This window comes from Canis lupus, chromosome 15, assembly GCF_003254725.2.
Source record: "Canis lupus dingo isolate Sandy chromosome 15, ASM325472v2, whole genome shotgun sequence".
In the NCBI taxonomy this organism is placed as follows: Eukaryota; Metazoa; Chordata; class Mammalia; order Carnivora; family Canidae; genus Canis; species Canis lupus.
This window is the reverse complement of record NC_064257.1, coordinates 29990700-30013028: the sequence shown is the minus strand read 5'-3', so window position 1 is coordinate 30013028 and position 22329 is coordinate 29990700. Positions and strand designations below refer to the sequence as shown.

At 37.6% G+C, this 22329-nt stretch overlaps 1 long non-coding RNA gene across 2 annotated transcripts in view; it reads left to right on the top strand.

Annotated features, from left to right (window-relative positions):
- LOC112654729 (uncharacterized) overlaps nt 1-7184 on the top strand; it is a 134994-nt gene extending 127810 nt beyond the window's left edge. For both annotated transcript variants that reach the window (XR_004805327.2, XR_007402162.1), the window contains exons 6-7: nt 2878-3016; nt 4447-7184. This is a non-coding gene — a long non-coding RNA (uncharacterized LOC112654729). The remainder of the gene's footprint in view (nt 1-2877; nt 3017-4446) is intronic.
- The last annotated feature ends 15145 nt before the right edge of the window (nt 7185-22329 follow it).

Genomic DNA, 22329 nt, shown 5'->3' with positions numbered 1-22329 from the left:
TTGTTATTCACAGAACTTATGTATATAAATTAATGTAAATAGGCAAAGAGTATGTTTCCATGAAAGAGATAGAATAAGCTAACTAATTAGCTACAGTTTGCAATGTAGATAAATTGGCAGCTGGAAGGGACAACCCATTACTTTATAATTAATTGACTTAGATCTTTTAAAAATTAATTAGTTAAGAAGTACAGCTGGGCAAAGATTGATGTACAAGGAGCCTTCAGTACTCCCATCAGAAATCAAGGTCAAGCAAGTGATTTTGGCTATTCCACCTTTCAACTGCCTGTTTGGCAGTAATTCGATGAGGTACTGAGTGCTTAGATGTTCTTAATTGTCTTCTCCAGGTTCTACGGGGTCTTTCCATAAATCCACAGGTAACTATATTTTTCTGAATTTTGACTTATCCTAATTATAGGTCTACTGTTCTGCAGACATTAAAAAAATATACTGTATTGAGTGTTTAATACATGCCAGGGCCCATGATGAGACATTTATATACTTTATTTCAGTTTTCTTCACAAGATCCCTATGAATTAGGTATTCAAAGAGGTTGCATAGTGTAATGGCGAAAGGCAAGATTCAAAAGTGTGACCTCCTAGATTTAGATCCAGCCATTCTATTGACTGCTGTGTGATGCTTGACAATCTGTCTCTCAGTTTCCTCATCTGTGAGATGGCAATAAGAGTACCTTCCTCATAAGTGTATATGTATTTTATTTTATTTAATTTTTTTAGAGAGAGAAGGGGGAGGGGTAGAAAGAAGGGGAGGGAGAGAGAATCTTAAGCAGACTCCACATCTCGTGTGGAGTATGATACAGGGCTCGATCTCATAACCCTGAGATCATGACCTGAACCGAAATCAAGAGTCAGATGCTTAACAAACTGAGACACCAAGGCACCTCATAGGGTATATGTATTAAATTAGTTAATCTGCATAGTGTTTAGAATGAAATAGGGCCTTCACACACTGATATCATTACCTTTTCCTATCACATTTCTGAGTACTTACTTTCCTCTAAATAGCTGACTTAATCCTCCTGAGAATCCCCTGAGGTAGATGTGATATAAATCAAATGAATCCCAATTTTACAGATAAGAGAACTGAGGCACAGAGAAGACTGATAACTTGCCTAATATTACCTAATTATTAGAAGAGCCAGGATTCACTTTCAAAAAGTCTATCTTCAAAACTCATGCTTTTAACTACTCTGCCATTAGTGCTGCATTCTTCCATCATCGTCTGTACTCTAGACACACTAAATGGAATGCAGTTCCCAGAAAGAGCAAAGCTCATTTGTGACTGTCATTATGTGAGCTCTTGGCTGGAATGCTCTGCTTCCCTTGCCTATTTGTTGAACACACTATTCCACCTTAAATATTCAGCAACAACAAAATCACCTCTTTGGAGAGGCCATCCCTAATGTGCTCATGATGGAATTTTCTACATCTTCCACCACTGCAGAATCATATGCTTATCTCTTTTATAATATCCTTACACTATGTCCATCTGTTAGACAATCGATAAATATTTATAAGGTATTAAATATGACCTATCATTGAGCCCCTTTTCCCGAGGAGCTTAAGTACTAGTGCAGAATGATAAATTTTCAACCTGTTCAAAAATAAAAAATTAAGATAATTTTAGATGTTACATTTGACTTTTGGAAAAGACACAGTGGGTTAGTGTAGAAAGGGACTGGGTGTGCTGGTTCAACTCAGTTGGAGATGAGAAATAATAGTCAGTAGCCAAGCACATTAAATTAGTGTGGAGAGCATTTCAAACCGAAGGACCAGAGGTGCAAAAGCCCTTTCATGGAATCCATGAAAGGTTGTTGCATTTGAAGGACAAAAAGTGCAACTATCATTAAGATATGTATAGTCATTATTTATTTCCATGTTTATCTTCCTACCTAAACTGTGAATTCTTTTGGGTTAGGATTATATCCCACTCATCTTTGAACCTCTATTGTTTTGAAGATCTCCTGGACTGTGGTCTTTTTTAGATAATTGGCTGAATAAAATCATGACACAAGTGTACTATTATCTAAAGTAACTAATTTCTTTTTATCTTCCTCTTGCCTTTTCTATATTTGCCATGCTTCTGAAATGATTGCCAAAATTGTGTCTTTTTTTCCCCTTTAGTCACCTTTACACATTTCTGTTTTCTTTTGGTCCTACCCTCCCCCACATCTATTTCTCCTATCCCTAGATCTCTTTGTTGTCCCAGGTAATTTCCCCTAAACTGCAGGGATCTGGAAGGAGGTATAGTCTTTGGATAGGGATAAAGCAGTTCATACATGTCTTATCCTCTTTACTCTGACCCCTCTTTCATAGACCCTGAAGAATACCTTATATTTGGGGGTCAACACCAAAGCTAAAAATATAACCTCATCCTGAGATCCTTTTTTAGCAAATGAATGCAAGGTAGCTTTCTTTTAAGCCATTGTTCTGGGTACAGGCTTTAGAAGAGGAGAGAATAAGGTGCGCCACCTTGGTGCTTCTGGCTCACCTAGGGAGAAGTTTTGATTGCTCTTAGAAGCTTGATTGCTCTTAGAGACTGAGGTTAAAGAAGTTTAAAAAGCAAAAAGGAAAGACCAATTTTAATAGTTAACTATAAAGGATTCCTAGAGTTCCTTTTCTTCCATCTGATAAAGAAAAGAAGCAACTCCTGTGCCTTTGTCTTGTAGGGCAGCTTTCTTCTGCTCCCCAGGAATTTATACAGCTATTCGGGAGTAAAAGATAACCAAGGATGAACTCAAACCTCCCCCAGGGGCCTTAAAAGCCATCTCTTTAGTCGCTAATCGGGTGAACCCACACATCTTAGATATATAAATTTTAATCAGCTTCCCTCTCATTTTTTCCCCTTGTCTTTCAGAGACTGGATTTCACCTACAAAGAGTTTGGAATCAATTTGAAAATATAGATCAGCTTCTTCTTGCCTGTGATTGTTCCTGAGATGCCAACTAAGATGACCTAATTCCTCTCACCTTCTTCTCTGGCACTATGGGATTTCTGTATGGCCACTTTCATTTCCTAGCTGCAAACACAATGCAACCCAATGACCTTTTGTTGCAAAAGAAAGCCCTGTGCCTCTTTAAAAGCTATTTTCTTATTGTTTGCTTTAGCTACTAATTGAAAATGCCTAGGATACTTTTAGTTAGTCTAAGGTATTATAAAAAGAATCTTGGCATACAAATGTCTTAAGTGGTAGGATGCTTTCTAGGAATCAAAAGATGGGAAACAATACTATACAGATTCTACTTTTGGGCTCTAGGCTCAGACTGCTTGGGTCAAATGCCTGTATCAACATTTACAGCCATGCTGTCTTGGGAGAGTTATTTACTATCTCTGTAGCTCAGTTTTCTCATACTTAAATAATAATAACGGTCTCATGTTATAGGGTTTGGAGAAGGAGTAAATAAGGTCATGCATGTAAAGCACTGAGCATAAGGCCAAACTCAATATAAACAATCAATAGGAATGACGATTATCTTGGCCATTGGAATGGGAGTTAGAAAGGGAAGAGGTAGGCTCTGAATCAGAGTATAGGAATTCTAGTGGTCTCAGCTACTTATCCTCAGCTAGGATGTCCTTGCTAGTGCTAGTAGCTTTTGTACCTGCCATAGCTGTAGAGGCAGATCCATGAGTGGTTCCAAGAGGCACAGAAATTCTAACTTGGAGGTATCAGGCATGGTCCTTTTATTTGCCAATGTCAGTAAAATGCGAAATTAAAAAGAAACACATTCAGAATTCCAAGATCATCCACAGGGGGCATTAGGAGAAAATAAAAAAAAAACAATTAAATTCAAATGAATCGAAAACAGTTCAGTGCATCGTACTGTATGGGGCTGTCTTGAGAGTTTGGTGGGCGGGGGGGGGAGGAGACCTAATCCCTTCCCTCAAAATTATGATATGGGAGTAATAATTAAAAACAAAAATTAGTATGTCATCAGCCGAAGGGCATATAGTTACTGAGGAGAAATGGTGCACCTCACTCTTATGTTCCTTAGAGCTCCTAGTGTGATATAGAGTGCAGGCACAATGCCCACTAACATTTACTGTATGGCCAGAGAGAATGTGCAGTTTTTAATGGGAGGAAAAAGTAAATGGCATCACACCCAGGCAACAGGATAATTACAGTGAAATAGTTAAGAGCATGGACTCTGGAGACAGAATGCCTGAATTCAAGTCCAGACTCCCTTGCTTATTAGCTGTCTGATCTTGTACAATTCATCTTAACCTTTCTATGTGCTTTAATTTTCTCATTTCTCAAGTAGGAACAAGAATAGTCCTCCCCTATAGAGTTGTCAGCATTAAATGAGAAAATGCATGTAGGCCCCAGCTTAAGAACTCAATAAATGGTGGTTTTTATTATTATTAGCAAAGAGTCCATTTCATTGGATCTTTCTTTGTAAAAACTCATTGCTCTTTGATCTGTTCACAGGTGTGAGTAGAACCAGTTTGTCCTCACCAAATCACTTTTCAGTGCCGAGTTACCCAGAGACGTCAGAGTTAAGATTCACATGGTAGAAGGGGCTCTTGAAGTTTTTCAACAGAAATCATTTTTTGTTTGTTTGTTTATTTGTTTGTTTGGAAAGCAGAAGTGAATGTGTTTTGCAAGAATCTGACTGGTTCCTCTAATGGACCTCAGTATTGATGTCCTCACCCCACACAACGGGCAGCCATGAGATGATTAGAGGTGAGAAGCAATCATGGTCTACTAGTTAAAGCAGATAACCAGGCATCACAAACTGTGAGGCCATTTCTGCCTCCAACAACTGGCCGGCTGGGCAAGTCACCTCACCTCACTGAACCTGCTCTTTCCAGCTTCAAAATGAGGATAATAGTATTCCTCTACCCACACAGGGGTGTTAGGTAGCTTAGTTAATTGACGTTTGCAATATGCTGGGAGATAAAAGGCAGTATGGAAGTATAAAGTATATTAAAGAAGAACAAAGTAAGATGTTAAAAGTGACTGACAATGCAACAGAACTAATAGATTGGGCAACAGAACCTGGAAGATAATAAAGTTGCTGTAACACTAAGTCATAATATCAATACTAGTGTTTTGAAGAGCTTGTTCAAAATAATATGTCTTTTGACATACAATAGTGAATTTCCAAGTATTGCAACACCTTCCTTCTTTTCAAAATGAACACTGGCTTTTAAAAAAAATGGGAGGTGCTTCTTTCAATCAAGGTTAAGTCTTTCCTATATTTTTCCGTGAATTGATATGACCTTTGTAATACTAACCCGTGGCATTGACAGTGCTATTCTAATAATACTTTTTTTGTTTTTATGGTGTTTGTCTTAGGTCAAAGATCACAGACTGTCTATCCAAGAAAATTAGCTAGATAAGAATTCTTCAATGAATGAATTAAATGATTCACGATTTAATGATTGATTTAAAAAAGTTATTCTTTCTCATCTCTCAGTTCAGTTCAGAAACCACTTTGACCTTTTTCTGCTTGTAGCAATAAAAGCTGACTTGATCAAAGTGACCTTTTTTTCCCTTTCTTCTTTTCTGTTCCTATTTCAGAGCCATCTGGTTTGACAGCCATAAGAGCTGAAATACTTTGTTTTGCAGTCTTTAGAAATGCCCCTTAGAGGCAAATAACCATTTGGCAGAACCAGTAAATACAAAGTATAAAAGAATATTTCCTGCTTGTTCTTTTTAAGGTGGTGTGTAGAGGAGTCAGGATGGGGCCAGAACACCTGCTACCTGCTTTGCAGATTTAGAGAGGCGTTTCAGGTGGGACACACATTTTCAGGCCCAAAGGAATTTGATCTCATTTCCGTTCTATAGCAAATAATGTAGTAGCATCTTGATATTCAACTGTATGTGGTGGCAACCTTGGATAGCTTAAAAAGTTTGCAGAAATCATCCTTCATACTAAACTACATGTGTAACTACTGACTTCAAGTTCTTGGCGAACTCCCAGGCAATCCATCTTTCTTATCACCTTTGCCAATGTCCTTTATTAATTAAAAACACCCTGAAAAATAAGGCTTTTGAGGGGCTGTGGGCTGAGATCTGGGTTACAAACACAAAACACCTCACCCACTCAAAAATGTAGTTTTGGTTGCTTGAGGTAAGAGTATCTTGTCTTGGTGGTATTGTATAAATCACAAATTGTATTTTGTCCATTATATATTGACCATGTCTCGTTAATCTTCTATATAAATATCTCAGCATTACAGGGATAAGGCTAAACTCAGAGATTAATCATCAAACAGGAGATATTTGAGCTTTTTGCTTCCTTGGGTTTTGCACAGAAAAATTGGGGATTAGTTGGAAAAAGAAAGCCTACTGTCCTTTCATTTAACTCACTCTGGGTAAAAGTCAGAAGAAGACACTGGAGAGACACGGAAAATCATACTGGAAAGGAATGGTTTCTGGTTTGCCATTTCTCTGGAACAGTGTGCGATACATTGAACTTGTTTTTTAAATTTGCTTCAGTTAAAGTGCCTGCCGAGTTCATGCACAAGATCTTAAGTGTGCCATAAGGAGTTATTTCCATTTTTTTCAAACAATAAGCTATAAATAACACAAACAATGACAGGATTGGGTTGATTTCCTCCTGATGTACCCTGGCTAAGGGTCTTGCTCAGAATCCTGAGGTGGACAGCAGGATTTCTGTCTGAACTACAGGGTGATCCATTGCTTCTCCAAGACTAGCCAAGGAGGCAGCTTTCAGGAAGCAGGCCTCCTCTCCAGGCACTGGCTGTGGGGTTTTTGAATTATTTACGGTGTGAGAGGGCTCCTGGCTTTGAGCAAGGTGGAAATGTGGCTCGTCAGGCCACAAAAGCTCAAAATAGATGCAGGTCTCTCTCCCTTCTTACTATTTTATGTACAACCAAGTTATGCATCCCTTCTCCCCTTGCCTAGACATATTTATTGGTTTTTGTTTTTTGTTTTTTTCCTGGTGGCAAGGGACAGTAACACTTCATTTCTACTTATTAGGAGGTGCTGTCAGGATGGTTCATTTTCCCAGGGGAGGGCTTGTGTAATGGGCGATGCAGGATCACATTCATAAATTCGTCGTGATTTATCTCAGTGCTATTACAAATGGCAGGTGATCAGAAATTAGCATTGCATTTAAGCACAGCCACATAACTGAAAGATTGCTTCTGTGCATGCTGCATGGCTCATGATTTTTCCATGTTCCTAAAGTGTGTGCCTTAATGATTCATTAATTAAAAGCTTTTATCTGAACCAATTGTCCCATCGTTCATTGGTGTGTGTTTCACCCAGCCAACTTAAAGCAATGGGTGTTTTACTCTGATTCCTTGGGTGAAGACTGCATGATATGGACTCTGATTGCCCTCTCTCCTTCATGGCTATTCAGCTTATACTTTAATCTGGCCGTGTCAATGTTGGCAGGTCTTCATGCCCTCAGCTTAATGGGAGACTTAACTGACCTCAAGGGAATCTAAGAGGAAAATGAATGATATAATGAGACCAAAGGGGATTATATCTGCTTTCATTTGCCTTGAACAGAGTAGGTACCCAGCAAATATTTGGTTTTTGTATGGTTTCATTATTATTTTGTTATCAGATTACGAAGTGGTGACAGGTCATGGGAAAAAATCTGGGAAAGTTAGTATTTGTCCCCTAATTTTGGAAATAAATATTTCAATTTGTTTGCTATCAGTTCAACAACTCAGGCCAAGGTAGATGTCCCACCTGAAACCCATACGTTCAGTTTGGTTTAAAGGCATTTATTGAACATCTATCACATGCTCTGCCAAGCCCAGTGCTGTATGCTGGGAATAGAAAAATGATCCCTTGAGGATCGAATTGTCTTAAGGAGAGCCAGTCATGAAAATACACAATTTAAATATGCCAGGTATGCTTCTAATAGTGCTTCCTAGAGTTGCTGAGATTATCATTTGCTCTTCAATGTGAAGAGAAATTAGCCAGGCAAAAATAGCTTTTGCACCGTATGTTGATTGACCTACTTTTCAGACATTATTGGATTGCTATTGCTTAAGAGTTAAGTTTGTTTTTTACTTTTTAGTGTCCTATTTGGGCACCTTTCTTGAGCATGCAGACCCTATGGATACAGGATATCCTCAAATAAAGTTATGTTTACTGACCACCACAGATCATTCTCTCGAAACATAGACTTGAGTATCCTCTGAAAGGAAGGATACCCATGGGTGTAAGACAGTCTTCAGAGGCTCACCTGGATCTTGTCCAACATGCTCTCTAGGTATTCAGAGTCAACAACAGTCTATATCAGGGGTTGCCAAACTTTTTCTGTAAGGTCAGATAGTAATTATGTAAGGTTTTGCAGGCTAGACAGTCACCACTGCAACTACTCAACACTGCTTGGTAGCTTAAAGGCACTTACAGAGCATATGTAAGTGATGGGTGATATTGTGTTCTAGTATAATTTTACAAAAACAAGAAAGGACTAGATTTGGCCCTTGGGCCATAGTTTGTTGAGGCTATAGCATTAAAGAAATATATCTACCTATTATTGAAAGTCAAAAGACATTTAAAAATTTTAAGTAAATACCTGAATTTCAGATACCCAACATTAATACCAGGAATCTAAATTTTTGAATTCTTATTCAGTGTCTACTTTCTGTAAAATACTATCTAAGGGATGAGGATAAGAAGAGACAAAAGTTGGTGCTTAATCTCAAAGGGTTTATGATTTATTGGGAAGACCTATTTTGCAGATGTAGAAACAGAGACCCTCAGAAATGACTTGCTCTTGGTTAAATAATAGCAAAGTCAGGATTTGGAATAAGGTCTCTGTGAGCTTAGGCCTTTTTCCCCATCATAGCATTTTGTTTGATGCATGAAGATCCTTGGGTCAGTACGAAGTCTAGGGGAAACAAGAGAGGATGTAGGATTCATTGAGGTTCCCATACTCTTGAATCTTTGCTTCTGTCATCTGCTAGAAATTACTAAAAGAAGAAATTGAAGCTGTTTTCTTAATAGTGCTCAGTCATGTCATGGCTTATGCTAACAACAGAATCACCTCACTTCCCTTGCCACTGAGAGTTCATTGTGTGTTAACCATAGGCATCTACAAGACTTGAAAACAGTTTTGTTCTCATTGGGCAAAAGGTCTTCATAATGCTCATGGGCAGAGAAAGAGAGTTATCATTGATGGACTGAAGAAGTCATTGGGAAAATTGTTCTATAGTATTTTGATTTGAATTCAGACAATAAATAAAATTCAACTGCCAAATCCAACAGTCATTTTGCAATCTCATTCTTCATGATACCTTTGCAGCATTTGGTAGTGTTGTTTGCCACAATCTTTTTGAGAAATTCCATGACATGGAACTCTCTTCTCCTAAAATGAAAATTCTCCCTAAGAACATTCCTAAACCTTCTATATTTTGCATTACTTATCCTCTTTTACAGCCATTCCTGCTCTTAAGGCTTCAACTCTTACTTCTAATTGAAGAAAAAGGAAAGGAAAAAGAGAAAATATTTACTTGGCACTCAAAGTATTCTAAGAATCTAGAATAGCTCTCTCCTCTGGTCTACTAGAGAAAGAGAAACAAAGAAAGAAAAAATAATGGTTCTATAGATCATAGATGCTACTTGAAGTGTGTACAGGGGGAAAAAGGTGAATACTTGGGATGTGGAAAGGCGACTGTGAAGACTTTTCAGAAGAAAGAAGAAACCTGAATATAAATTATCAGAGTGAAGAAGTTTGACCTCTCAATACAGAATTTGCTGTTCTTAAGTATTTACCCAGACTGCGACAACTCTGACAGTAGCTTGCTATTTGTTACCCATTTCCCTTCACAAAAACAGGAAATTGCTTCTGACTAGATCAAAAACTTCTGGAGGTCAGGGATGAGCCGTGTTCATTATAGCATCTTTAGCACCGGGGCTCAGTAATAATTACTGAAAGATAGAGATTATTACTCCTACTTTATCACTGAGAAACTGAGTCTCAGTAATTGAAAAATAAATTCATACAACACTCATCATCAGGAAAATGCAAATCAAAACAATGAGATATCACCTCGCACCAGTCAGAATAGCTAAAACTCAAAACACAAGAAATGACAGGTGAGGATGTGGAGAAAAAGGAGGCCTCTTGCACTTTTGGTAAGAATGCAAGCTGGTGCAGCCTCTATTGAAAACAGTATGGAGGTTCCTCAAAATAGTTCTAAAAATAGAACTACCCTATGATCTAGTAATTGTACTACTGGGTATTTATCCCCAAAATACAGAAACATAATTCAAAGAGATACACATACACCTATGTTTACTGCAGCATTATTTACAATATCCAAATTATGGAAGCAGCCCACGTGTCCATGAATAGATGAAAGGATACCGAGGTTGTGGTGTATATATATAACCTGTATATGTATACATATGCATCATTATTATATATAATATACAATACATATATACATATGTATAATATATATTCATATATATGTATGAATAAGAGGATATTATTCATCCGTAAAAAGTGAAATCTTGCCATTTGCAATGACATAGATTGAGCTAGAGAGTACAGTGCTAAGCAAAATAAGTTAGTCAGAGAAAGACACATACTACATGATTTCACTCTTACGTGGAATTTAAGAAACAAAACAAATGAACAAAGGGAAAAAAAAAGAGAAATAAAGAAACATTCTTAATGATAGAGAACAAGCTGATGCCTACCAGAAGGGAGGGAGATAGAAAGATGGTTTGAAGAGGTGATGGGGATTAAGGAGCACAATTGTCATGAAGAGCACAAAATAATGCATGGAATTGTGGAATCACTATATTGCACACCTGAAATTAATAAAATACTGTATGACACTAGAATTAAAATAAGGACACTAGAATTTACATTTTTGAAAAATGAACTTGTATATTACCAAACATTGAATATTGGGAGGTGTTGATAGTTAAACACAGGCCTTGATAAGTCCTTAACCTTTTTTGCTTCTGTTCCATAATTTGACCTCTCAGGTTTTTACCTTCACTCCAGAGTTTCATTTCTATATCTTCAATTTTTCTTTTTAACATTCTTTCTGAAATGTCCTACCTCAAACTCAGCATGATCACAACAAAACTCCTCATCTTTCTCTTGAACGGGGATGATTCTTTCTCTGTATGACATTAATGTATATGATATCAGTACCCATTTTCTTGTTGTAGTCTTAGACTCTAGGATGTGGAAGTTAATTACATAAGAAAATAGGAAGCAGGGACCATTTGGCTGACAGAAGTTTAGAGAATTTGGGCACATGGCAGCTCCCACATCATGATAGTTAGCCATCAACTGAATAAACCTGGCTTCTAGATTAGCACCATCCAATTGATATGAAATGTGAGCCACAAATATAGACTATAAATGTAATTTTACATTTTCTTAGAGCCATATTTAAAAAGTAGAAAGAAACAGTTAAAATTATTTTTATTTATTTTTATTTTTTTATTAAAATTAGTTTTAATAGCATATTTTGTCAACTGCTCAATAGCCACATACAACTAATGACTATTGTATTGAATGATGTAGTTCTAGAGAGTCTTTCACCAAGATTTTTTAAGCTACACAATAACATTAAATTTCTAAGTCCCTTCCTATCATTTGCATTTCCTTTTTGATTCAATAACGCTACTATTCAGATCCAGTTGACTAGAAGGTGGTCATGAGGACTGTAACAAAGCTGAGAAGGGAAGCTATCAGCATTAATCTCTTTTTGCTGATAGCTTCCCTTCTCAGCGTTGTCTTAATGCATATTTGCAGAAAAATCTCAAATATATTTGACACACATGTTCCCTTCTCAGCGTTGTCTTAATGCATAATGCAGAAAAATCTCAAATATATTTGACACACATGTTTACAGCAGTGACATGTTTTTAGAAGTGATGTATGTACAAGCATGTGGCCCTCATATTTCTAGTCAAAGATCTGGAGAATATTAATTTAATAGAAGCCTTTTAAATCTAGGTGGGAAGGAAAGCCATGATGAAGTTTCTGACCTTTTAGTCATTTTGCTTGGAGACCTTCCCCAAGGGTGGATAGAAAGGATTAGAGAAGGTTAAAAGTTTCCTGCTCAGTTCACATTTACTGCTTCTTCTATTTAAGTATGTATGGTTATTAATAAATGTCCTAACATGGCCTATTAGTCCTTGTCTTTAAGCTATTTCCTATCTCCTAAACCCAAAACTGTAATGCTCTCTGAGTCTTTCATTTCTTCTTTATAAATGAAGAAATTTAATCTGATTAATAGTAAGTTATTTATCTAAAACCACTCAATTTAAAAATGGAAGAGCTGGATTTAAACTCAGGGTTCCTGATTTTTAATCTTGTATGTTTTTCACTACACACCCTGCCTTAGAATAATGTCCAGGATCTTTTTTCTTTATTCTAGGATTTGGTCAATTTAGATCTTATATAACATGGCACTCTTCTCTTTTTTCCCATATCCAAACCTATCTAAGAGGCATTCATTCAGCCATTGTACAAATATTTATTAGGTATATGATATGCAAGACATTCTGTTAGATATCTAAAGGGATTAACCTTCGTAGGCTGTGGGAGAATAAGGCTGGCAAGGCAGTTGGAGGCCAAAACACTAACAGTGCTGAAAATCAGGCTAGAAGTTTGAAATTTAATTCATTAGATAAATAGGGTAGTACCACAGTTAGGTTCTGATTAAGAAAGGGAGATGACAAATCTGGCAGAGTGTACATAATACATTAAAGTCAGCAGAGCTTGGGGTACCCCTGAGGTTGTGAAGCTGTAGCTCTTGGAAAGAACAAAGCCTACATATTTTTGTTTGTTTCACTCACATGCTGGTTGTATGTGTGCAGAAAGAAATGCACCAATTTGTTAAAATGGCAAAAGGAGATTGGTGGAATGGAGGGAGATTATTTAAACTCTTTATAGATCTTTGTAACTTTTTACTTGTTACAAGCATATACTTCTTTATAATTAATAAAAATGAAGGAATTTTATTTAATTTTATTTTATTTTATTTTTTGGAATTTTAAAATAAATACTTCATTTTATACCCAGCCAGAGGTTCCTGCTACTTGCCCCATAAAGCATGAGTTGACCTATTTAAATGGAAGAAATGTCTCATCAATTTTACTGCCTATATTTAGCCTGTTAGTCATTCTTCCTAGAGTATCCTTGTCCTCCAAATTACCAAACAGCTTAGAAACGCTGTCTGGAATCTCTTATGATGAAATAACATGCAAAAATGGCTAATGGCATGAGTGGTGCTGCTCCTTGCTACCATCCTTAGAGCAGATATGGCCAAGCTCACCACAGATCCTGCTATAGTCTCGGAGTGCTTTTTCAACACTGGTCTTGAGGCTGTTGCTACCAGTCAGCCAGTATTAAAGGGAAAATGATACCCATTTGCCTTTCCTGGTATAATAAAAAAAAGAGCACTTACTTGAGTCTGAATCACATTTTTATCACCATGTGACCTGGGACAGGTTAATAAGTCTATCTGAGCTTTCATTTTTTTTTTTTTTTTTTTTTTTTTACAAAATTGGGCATTGTCTCATTGATAGTTTTCTTATGAAGAATGGGTGAAATCTTACCCTGGCTGAAAGAGCCCTTCATCATCTCTCTACATTTGCTTATATACAGTTAAAATTTTTGACTTAAAGTGCTTTCTATTATTTTGCACTTATTTATGCTTGGTCTAGATGTACCACTGAGTGAAAGATATTAATTCAGTTTGATCTGGAAAATAGTGACTTATTTTCTCTCTGTTGCCTCTAGGACAAAGGCACTAGGAGCAGTCCTGATGCTTAATTTGCTCTCCCAAAACTCATGGATCTGAGTTAGTCTCATCACCTGTCATATTGGTGATTGTCATTGTGACTCCTTTCTGGCCAACTATCATTTAGATGTTATTTATCTTGAGACTTCTTAGCAGATTTTACATTTCCTAATTCTCTCTATCTCTTTTCTGTACTGTATATACAAAGACTGGCAAGTGCCTAAAAGATGCCTTGTAGTCTGGGTTCTATGAAAAATGCTATTGGAGTTGATCAGGGAAATGAACCAGTCTTGAATAGAATGTAGAAAAAGTCAGCTTCCTATTCCTCCATCCATCCAATACTTATTGAGCACAAACTCTGTGTTAGATCCTGGAACAGATGGGGACATTTAACAGTGAATAAGCTTTGTTCTCTCATGGGGCTTTTTTTTCTTTTAATTTTTTTTTAGCAATTTAAAAGGTTTTAAAATTCAATTAATATATAATGTATTTTGGTTTCAGAGGTAGAGGTCAGTAATTCATCAGTCTAATATAATATCCAGTGCTCATTGCATCACGTGCCTTCCTTAATGTCTATCACCCAGTTACCCCATTTCCCCATGTCCCTCCCCTCCAGCAACTCTCAGTTTCCTTTGGTTAAGAGTCTCTTGTGGTTTGTTCTCCTCTGTTTTGTCTTGTTTTATTTTTTCCTTCTTTCCCCTATGATCAATCTTGTTTTGTTTCTTAAATTTCACATACAATGAATTTAAGATTTAAGATCACATGGTAATTGTCTTTCTCTGATTGACTTATTTCACTTAGCATAATATCCTGTAGTTCCATCCACATTGTTGCAAATGGCAAGATTTCATTTTTGATGTGGATATACACCACCTCTTTTTTTACCCATTCATCTATTGATGGACATCTGGGCTGTTTCCATAGTTTGGCTGTTGTGGACATTGCTGCTGTAAACATTGGGATGCATGTGCCCCTTTGGATCACTACTTTTGTATCTTGGGGGTAAATACCCAGTCATGTAATTGCTGGGTTGTAGGGTAGCTCTACTTTGACTCAGCCTCAAGACCAGTGTTGAAAAAGCACTCCGAGACTATAGCAGGATCTGTGGTGAGCTTGGCCATATCTGCTCTAAGGATGGTGAAAGGAGCAGCACCACTCATGCCATTCTATTTTCCAGAATGGCTGCACCAACTTGCATTCCCCCTTTCTCTGCATCCTTGCCAACATGTGTCATTTCCTGACTTATTAATTTTAGCCATTCTGACTGGTATGAGGTCTCATTGTGATTTTGATTTGTATTTCCCTGATGCCAAGTGATGTTGAGCATTTTTTTCATGCATCTGTTGGCCATTTGTATGTCTTCTTTGGAGAAATGTCTGTGTTTTCTGCCCATTTTTTTTATTGGATAATTTGTTCTTTGGGTGTTGAGTGTGGTAAGTTCTTTTTTTTTTTTTTTAAAGATTTTATTTATTCATAAGAGACACAGAGAGATAGAGAGAGAGGCAGAGACACAGGCAGAGGGAGAAGCAGGCGCCATGCAGGGAGCCTGATGTGGGACTCGATCCTGGAACTCCAGGATCAGGCCCTGGGCCAAAGGCAGGCACCAAACCGCTGAGCCACCCAGGGATCCCCCTGGTAAGTTCTTTATAGAATTTGGATACTGCCCTTTATCTGATAAGTCATTTGCAAATATCTTCTCCTACTCTGTTAACTGTTTCCTTCACTGTACAAAAGCTTTTATCTTGATGAAGTCCCAATAGTTCATTTTTGCCTTTGTTTCCCTTGCCTTTGGAGATGTGTCTAGCAAGAAGTTGATGTGGCCGAGGTCAGAGAGGTTGCTGTCTATGTTCTCCTCTTGGATTTTGATGGATTCCTGTCTCACATTTAGGCCTTTCATCATTTTGAGTCTATTTTTGTGTATGGTGTGAGAAAATGGTCCAGTTTCATTATTCTGTATGTGGCTGTCCAATTTCTCCAACACCATTTGTTAAAGAGACTCTCTTTTTTTCCATTGGATATTCTTTCCTGCTTTGTCCAATGTTAGTTGACCATAGAGTTGAGGGTCCATTTCTGGGGTATCTCTTCTGTCCCATTGATCTATGTGTCTGTTTTTGTGTCAGTTACCATACTGTTTTGATGATTACAGCTTTGTAATAGAGCTTGTAAAGTCTGGAATTATGATGCCACCAGTTTTGGTTTTTCTTTTCAACGTTCCTTTGGCTATTTGGGGTCTTTTCTGGTTCCATATAAAAGTTAGGATTATTTGTTCCAGCTCTGTGAAAAAAGTTGATGGTATTTTGATAGTGACTGCATTGAATGTATAGATCTCTCTACATAGCATAGATATTTTAACTATATTTGTTCTTCGAATCCAGGAGCATGGAATGTTTTTCCATTTCTTTCTGTTTTACTCACTTTCTTTCATGAGTGTTTTGTAGTTTTCTGAGTACAGATCCTTTGCCTCTTTGGTTAGGTTTATTCGTTGGTATGTTATGGTTTTGGGTGTCTGACAGGAATTCTAATGAGAGACTGAATGAGAAAAAAGTTGTCATTAAATAAATAATATGATTTTAGATATTACTAAGTGCTAGGAAGAAAAGTAGAGGGTCCAAAGAGGATGTCTTGAAGCCAGCAAGTGAAATTTCTTAAAAGCAGTAGTTAAATAAAAGGTCTAGAAAATAGGAAGCCAGCAAGATTTGGAGGAATAATTAGATCTCAAGTGATTGATAATAAAAGACTGGCCAACAGAATACCTCCAAAAGGGCCAGGTGCAAAGGAATGCTTACCCTTAATCTCTCTTTTTGCTTCTTTCTGGGTAGGAATTTCTGTGAGAGCTGGGCCAGGTTGGTGGACACGAGGAAAATGGCTGTGTCTAATTAAGGAAAGACAGCAGGAACAGTAGGAAGAATTTTCTTTCCCAATTGTACTTAACTCATTACACATTTGGCGGGTTTTCAAAATTTCCTTAATTTCAAATAAAGCAGATCAAAGATGAGGTATGATTATTGCACAAAAATAAAAAAAAATCCCTTCCTCTGGGGGTGTCAAAATGAAGCCCCCTTACAAATTCTTCACAAAGGTTACAGACTTCAGCACAATGATTAAAACTGCAGAACAAATTAGGTGCAATTAAAGATTTTCAACTTTCCCACATACCTGAAACCAAAGCTGTGAAAAAAGGGCGTATCTCAGGTAATTAATTGCCGAGAAATATTTAATAACCTCTCCTCTGCTACATTTAACATGAGGCATGAGTGCTTTGTTTGGACTTAATCATACAGTTCCCCGGAGCCACGGGCATGTTACCGCAGCACACTAAAGGAAGAAACCCCCGAAGCACGGCTTATTTAATTTGCAACTCTTGCCACACCACTTCACACCTGAATTCTTTATCCTTTGGGCACACATAACACAACCACAATGCACTGTAGTAACATCCACTTTATAGGCAGAACTTTCATCTACCCACAGCTTCCTTCTTTTTGTAAAACAGTTTGGCTGATTGTCCTGAAATGACAGCAACCAAGCTTTTCTCTTTGTAGCCTGACAGGTCAAGAGCCCACTGAATTCAGGAAAGAGATGATTTTATGCATCATTTTACTCTAATAACAGAGTGGAGACTCCTTTAATGTTAAGATTCTCTAGAGAAGAACATCGTATTAAAAGCATTGACTCTTGAGAAGCATAGGTGCCTGGCAACTTTCAGAGCGTGTAATGCTGTGTGCCAGCTCTCTCTTCCAGGCCCATTCCAGCTTTGGAGAATATTTAGAACAGGAGGCATTGAGAAAAAGTCTATCGTTTTTTTTTTCTTTAAGTATCCAAATATGTAACAGACAGGATGGTGGATAAATGTCGACTACAGTTGCCAAAATTTGCAAAGGCAGATCTTATTGGCTTTGGATTTTAGCGTGCTAGATGACAGTGGAAATGGGTGGTGTTATTTGAATTTAAGCAAGTATTTGCTGAGCCAGTTGGGTTAGGTCTGAAGGTTTTGCTGGTGAGGAGTTTACACATCCAGTTTCTGACAGAGAGGAGGTTAATATCAGCTTCAAAGGTGGGAGGAACCTTTTAAAATTGAACTTTTCCAAAACTAAACTTAAAAAAAAATTGCCTTAAAACTGAAAAAAAAAAAGATGAATTTTATTTTGTGCCTTAAGATAAACACAGTTTCCTCATCTCAATGCATTTGTGTATAATTCTGATAGCTATTTGTTATCTATTGGACTTGAAGAATATAACAAACACAGATTACATATACTTTTCCTCAGCACAGCTGGTCAGAAAGAAAAAAAATCATTTATTTTGCTGGTGTTTTGTTTTCTACTCCATTTACCAGTTTTTCTGGATTTTCTTTGCACCTACCTCCTATTGCCCTATTCTCTATCCACTGCCCTAGAACCTTTCCCCTCTGTTCCAACACAAATCCTCTTCAGAGACATGGATTTATCACTGGATTTGTTTTCACACGATTGCCCTCAAGCCCACCCTGATTTGTTTTGGTGTTAGCCAGGGACTAATTTTTGTGTTTGGAACTACTCCAGCCATGAAAAACTTTCCAAGTTCCCAGAAAAGATATCTTTCTTTCTCATTTCTCCAGAAGCATATCTGGGGATTCAGGAAAAGTGGTCACTACTCTCAGAGCAGATTATCTTAGAGAGCTGAATTTGCAATCAGTGTCCATTTCCCAGAACGGAGTGGGAAGGAGGGGGGCATCTCTTCTGTATGCCTTAGGTTAGATGAGGAAAGGTACGTTTTGTCAGTTTGCAAATAAAAGCTCAGTGAAGTGTACATGAAAACAAAAGTATGTAAAAGGACTATTTTTAAGATTCCAGGCCTGCTCTTTGTCATTAAGACTTGAAATTTTCATGTATTCATCGCTTATCCAGAGAAATTCAATCCTTGGTTGCAGAAGAGAAAATTCTCTGGAAATTCTGAGAGTTCTCAATTGATACAGTTTTAGAATTTGCAGCTTTGAGTAGTAAGGAACACCAAGCAGTCACGCTGGGTTACTTCTTGCTTGGGCTGGCTCTTTTGGGCTTATTAATTTCAAAATCCGACTGTTAAAAGAATTACCTGGGTACTTATTTAAAAGTATAGGTTTCTTGCCCCAGTCCCAGAAATTTTGATTTGGTTGATCTGGAATAAAGCCCAGAAACTTATAATACAAACAAAAAATCTAAAAAAAAAAAAAAAGAAATCCCTAGGTGACTAATGCTTGGCGTAGCCAGGTTGAGAAGGCCATCACTCTTGTCACGCTAACCAGCTTGTTTTGGAACTGAACCCTGACCTTAGCTTCATTAGTACCACACACTGGATACCGCAGCTAACTGGTTCCATTTGGGAATATATAACCTTGTCTCTGATCTTGCTGGAGGGCATCGATGTGAGAAAATAACCCTTACAACTATTTGCTAGCATAGCTCAATGTGTGATTTCAAAACTGCCCTTTAGTCCCCAACTATACACTTTCAAAAAGTGTTTTAATCTTCAAGAGGATATCTACATTTGAGTGGAGAAAAAAAGAAACCTGATTTTAAAATGTTTTTTCCCAGTAAGAATGATTTTACACATTTAATGACCCTCTCAAATAATTCAAATTTAAATCTTTTTTTTTTCAAGCAGGAATTACACTGCTTTTAATAATTTATCACAACTGTTAGAATGAAAGATTCTTGTTATCTTTTACATTTTTGTCCTCTAAATTAGGATGAGGGATAATAGGTCCTGGACAAGGGCCATGTGCAGTGTGTGTATGTGTGTAAATAAAGTCATTAAATACTGATTGTTCATTTTTTTCCTCAAAGGCAGGCCTGACCCAACTGCGAGGTCATCTCATTGTTTGCGATGATGCATGTGTCTGTATGCCAGGCTTGTTTTTGCACTTTTTATCACCATTATTAATGGAGAAAATCAAAGAATAGAGGATTCAGTTTGTACCAAGATGAGACTTAAGGTAAAGGATAACTGGTCACAAAAAAATCTCAAAATTCTATCCCTTAAAGAGGGCAAAAGATTTTAATGGGCCAATTGATTTATCTACGCCTACCTGGAACACATTAACCAAGGTGGTTTACTGAATAATCTCTCTCAGACAGGAACACAGTAGACATTCTGAAAAGAATTTGGGAGCTCAAGAAAGCTCTGTGCTCAGTGAAGCTGAGCCAGGCCCCAAACTCCAGATAGGAGCAATGCAGACTGATTAGCATCAATGCCAAGAGAGATAAGGAAACGTACCTAGGGTCCATGCAGCTGTACTCTGGGTCATTGGCTCTTAAACTTCGGTGTGCTTAAGAATGCCCTGGCAAGTTTGTTGACAATTCAGATTCCTGGGCACCATCCACTGAAGTCCTGATTCATTAGGCCTGAAACAAAAAGAATAATAATTTGAATTAGCTAGATCTGTGATTTAGATCACACTTTATACCTCTCTAAGTAATATATATGGTGAAAATAATATCAGACTTAAAGGTAAACATCCCACCATTTATAAAGAGAATACCATGACTATTATAGAAAATATGGAAGCTTCAGAAAAATGGAAGAAAACAACTCTTCAAATGCCCCTAATTTGAGCATTCCCTAACATTGTCTGCTAAGATCTCTCTCCCCTCTCTTTGCAAACTCCAGTGGATTTCCCTCCTTAGTAGCTTCGCCAATTAGCACCGCTGGGTGGAAGTTACTCTCCATTTTAGTATGTTCAAATGCTAGCCTTCCCTTTAAATCATATATCTTCTCCTTTGATTAGTTCCACTCAGATGTCCTACTATCATTTCAAACTTAAACATGTATAAAACTATTTATTATCAAAACTAGCTCCATTCCTCTTTTTTGTTAAAAGGAAAAATATTCTCTCCCATATATGCTAAAAACTTCTTTAATACTTCTGTTTTTCACATCTTTGTTTTCTAACCAGTTGTCAAGTCCTTTTAACTCGTTCTCCCCAAATGCTCCTTGCAATCTTCCTTTCTATCCCAGGCACACATCAGGTGATGTGCACTTGAATGGCTGTATTGACCTTGAAGTGTTAAAATGTTTTCCTCTACTTTTGCCCTGAATCTCCCAAATGCTCACCCTACCTCACCACTCTGTCCTTTCTATTGCCCTTCCCCACCCCCCCAAGAACCTTGCATAATCCAGCAGCCCCAGAGTTTATACCTGACCCTGATTAGGGACCCTTTAGAACCCCTGTTCTGCCAGCCTCTCTTCTGGCTTGTCAGTACCTTTGCTGCACAGGTTGCTAAATGCGCTGGTTATCACTGTTGCCTATTTCACTCCTGAAGCCCATTCTAAAATAACCCTTTGTACCTAAAATACTGTAGTTGTAAATTGTCTAAGCTTCCTAAGTCCAGCCTCTCGGAACTTTAATTGTTTTATGCACCACTACCACGTCCCCCTTCCTAAAAATCTCCCTTGCTTTGAAACTTTATAGGAGTGCTTATCTAATTCAATTCCATAAACTCTCAAGAGCTTACTATATGAGAGGTACCAACCATTTTGGGCACTGAGAAGTTACAAAGATCATATTACTTGGTCACTAGACAGAAAATTTAGTAGGTTTAATATGAACATCAATAACAATGCAGAAGGCAGAACGTGATAAGAAAAGAGGCACAGGATTTTTTAAAATATTTTATTTATTTATTCATGAGAAACGGCGGGGGGCGGGGGGGGGAGACACAGGCCGAGGGAGAAGCAGGCTCCATGCAGGGAGCCTGATATAGGACTTGATCTGGGGTCTCCAGGATCATGGCCCAGGCTGAAGGTGGTGCTAAACCGCTGAGCCACCCTAGCTGTCCAAGGCACAGGATTCTATATAATTCAGGTGGACAATCTTGCTCTGACTGTTACCTCCTATCATTGGGGAGACGGGCTTGTTTTACACCACAGCTTGAAAGTCTCTTTCTTATCTGTCTTTCCATGGCCACATGCCTTTTGTGTCTCAGGAGTAACCCTGACTTTCACAGCTGGTTGCATGATCTGACCCTTCTTTCTCACATGGAAATGACCATGTTTCAATGGACAAATTTCTTAGACAATAGGGAGATTAAAATTTTATCATCACACCTTCTTCTCAGTTGTAGTGGGTATGCTACCATGGTGTCTTAGCCCTTATGATGTATTGAAAAAGGTTAAAACTGTTTTTTATTTTGCTTTTTCTATTATACAAATAAATAACTTAAAATTCCCTTTGTCCCACCAACAAAAGAACCACTATTTGCATTCGAAATCTATTTTAAATTTTATTTCTATGAATATTTCTACAGTATAAGATTATTAAAACATATATCATGTTAAAATTAACATTATAAGGGACACCTAGGTAGCTCAGTAGTTGAGCATCTGCCTTCAGCCCAGGGCATGATCCTGGAGACCAGGGATCAAGTCCCACATCAGGCTCCTTGCGGGGACCCTGCTTCTCCCTCTGCCTGTGTCTCTGCCTCTCTCTGTGTGTCTCTCATGAATAAATAAATAAAAGTCTTAAAAAAATTAACATTATAAGAAAGGATTTTCCCGTTACTAAAATTGATTTGTGAATATAATTACTGGCATCATAACGTTGCCTTATACTCAAATCACTTAGTCATTCTACATTGTTGTA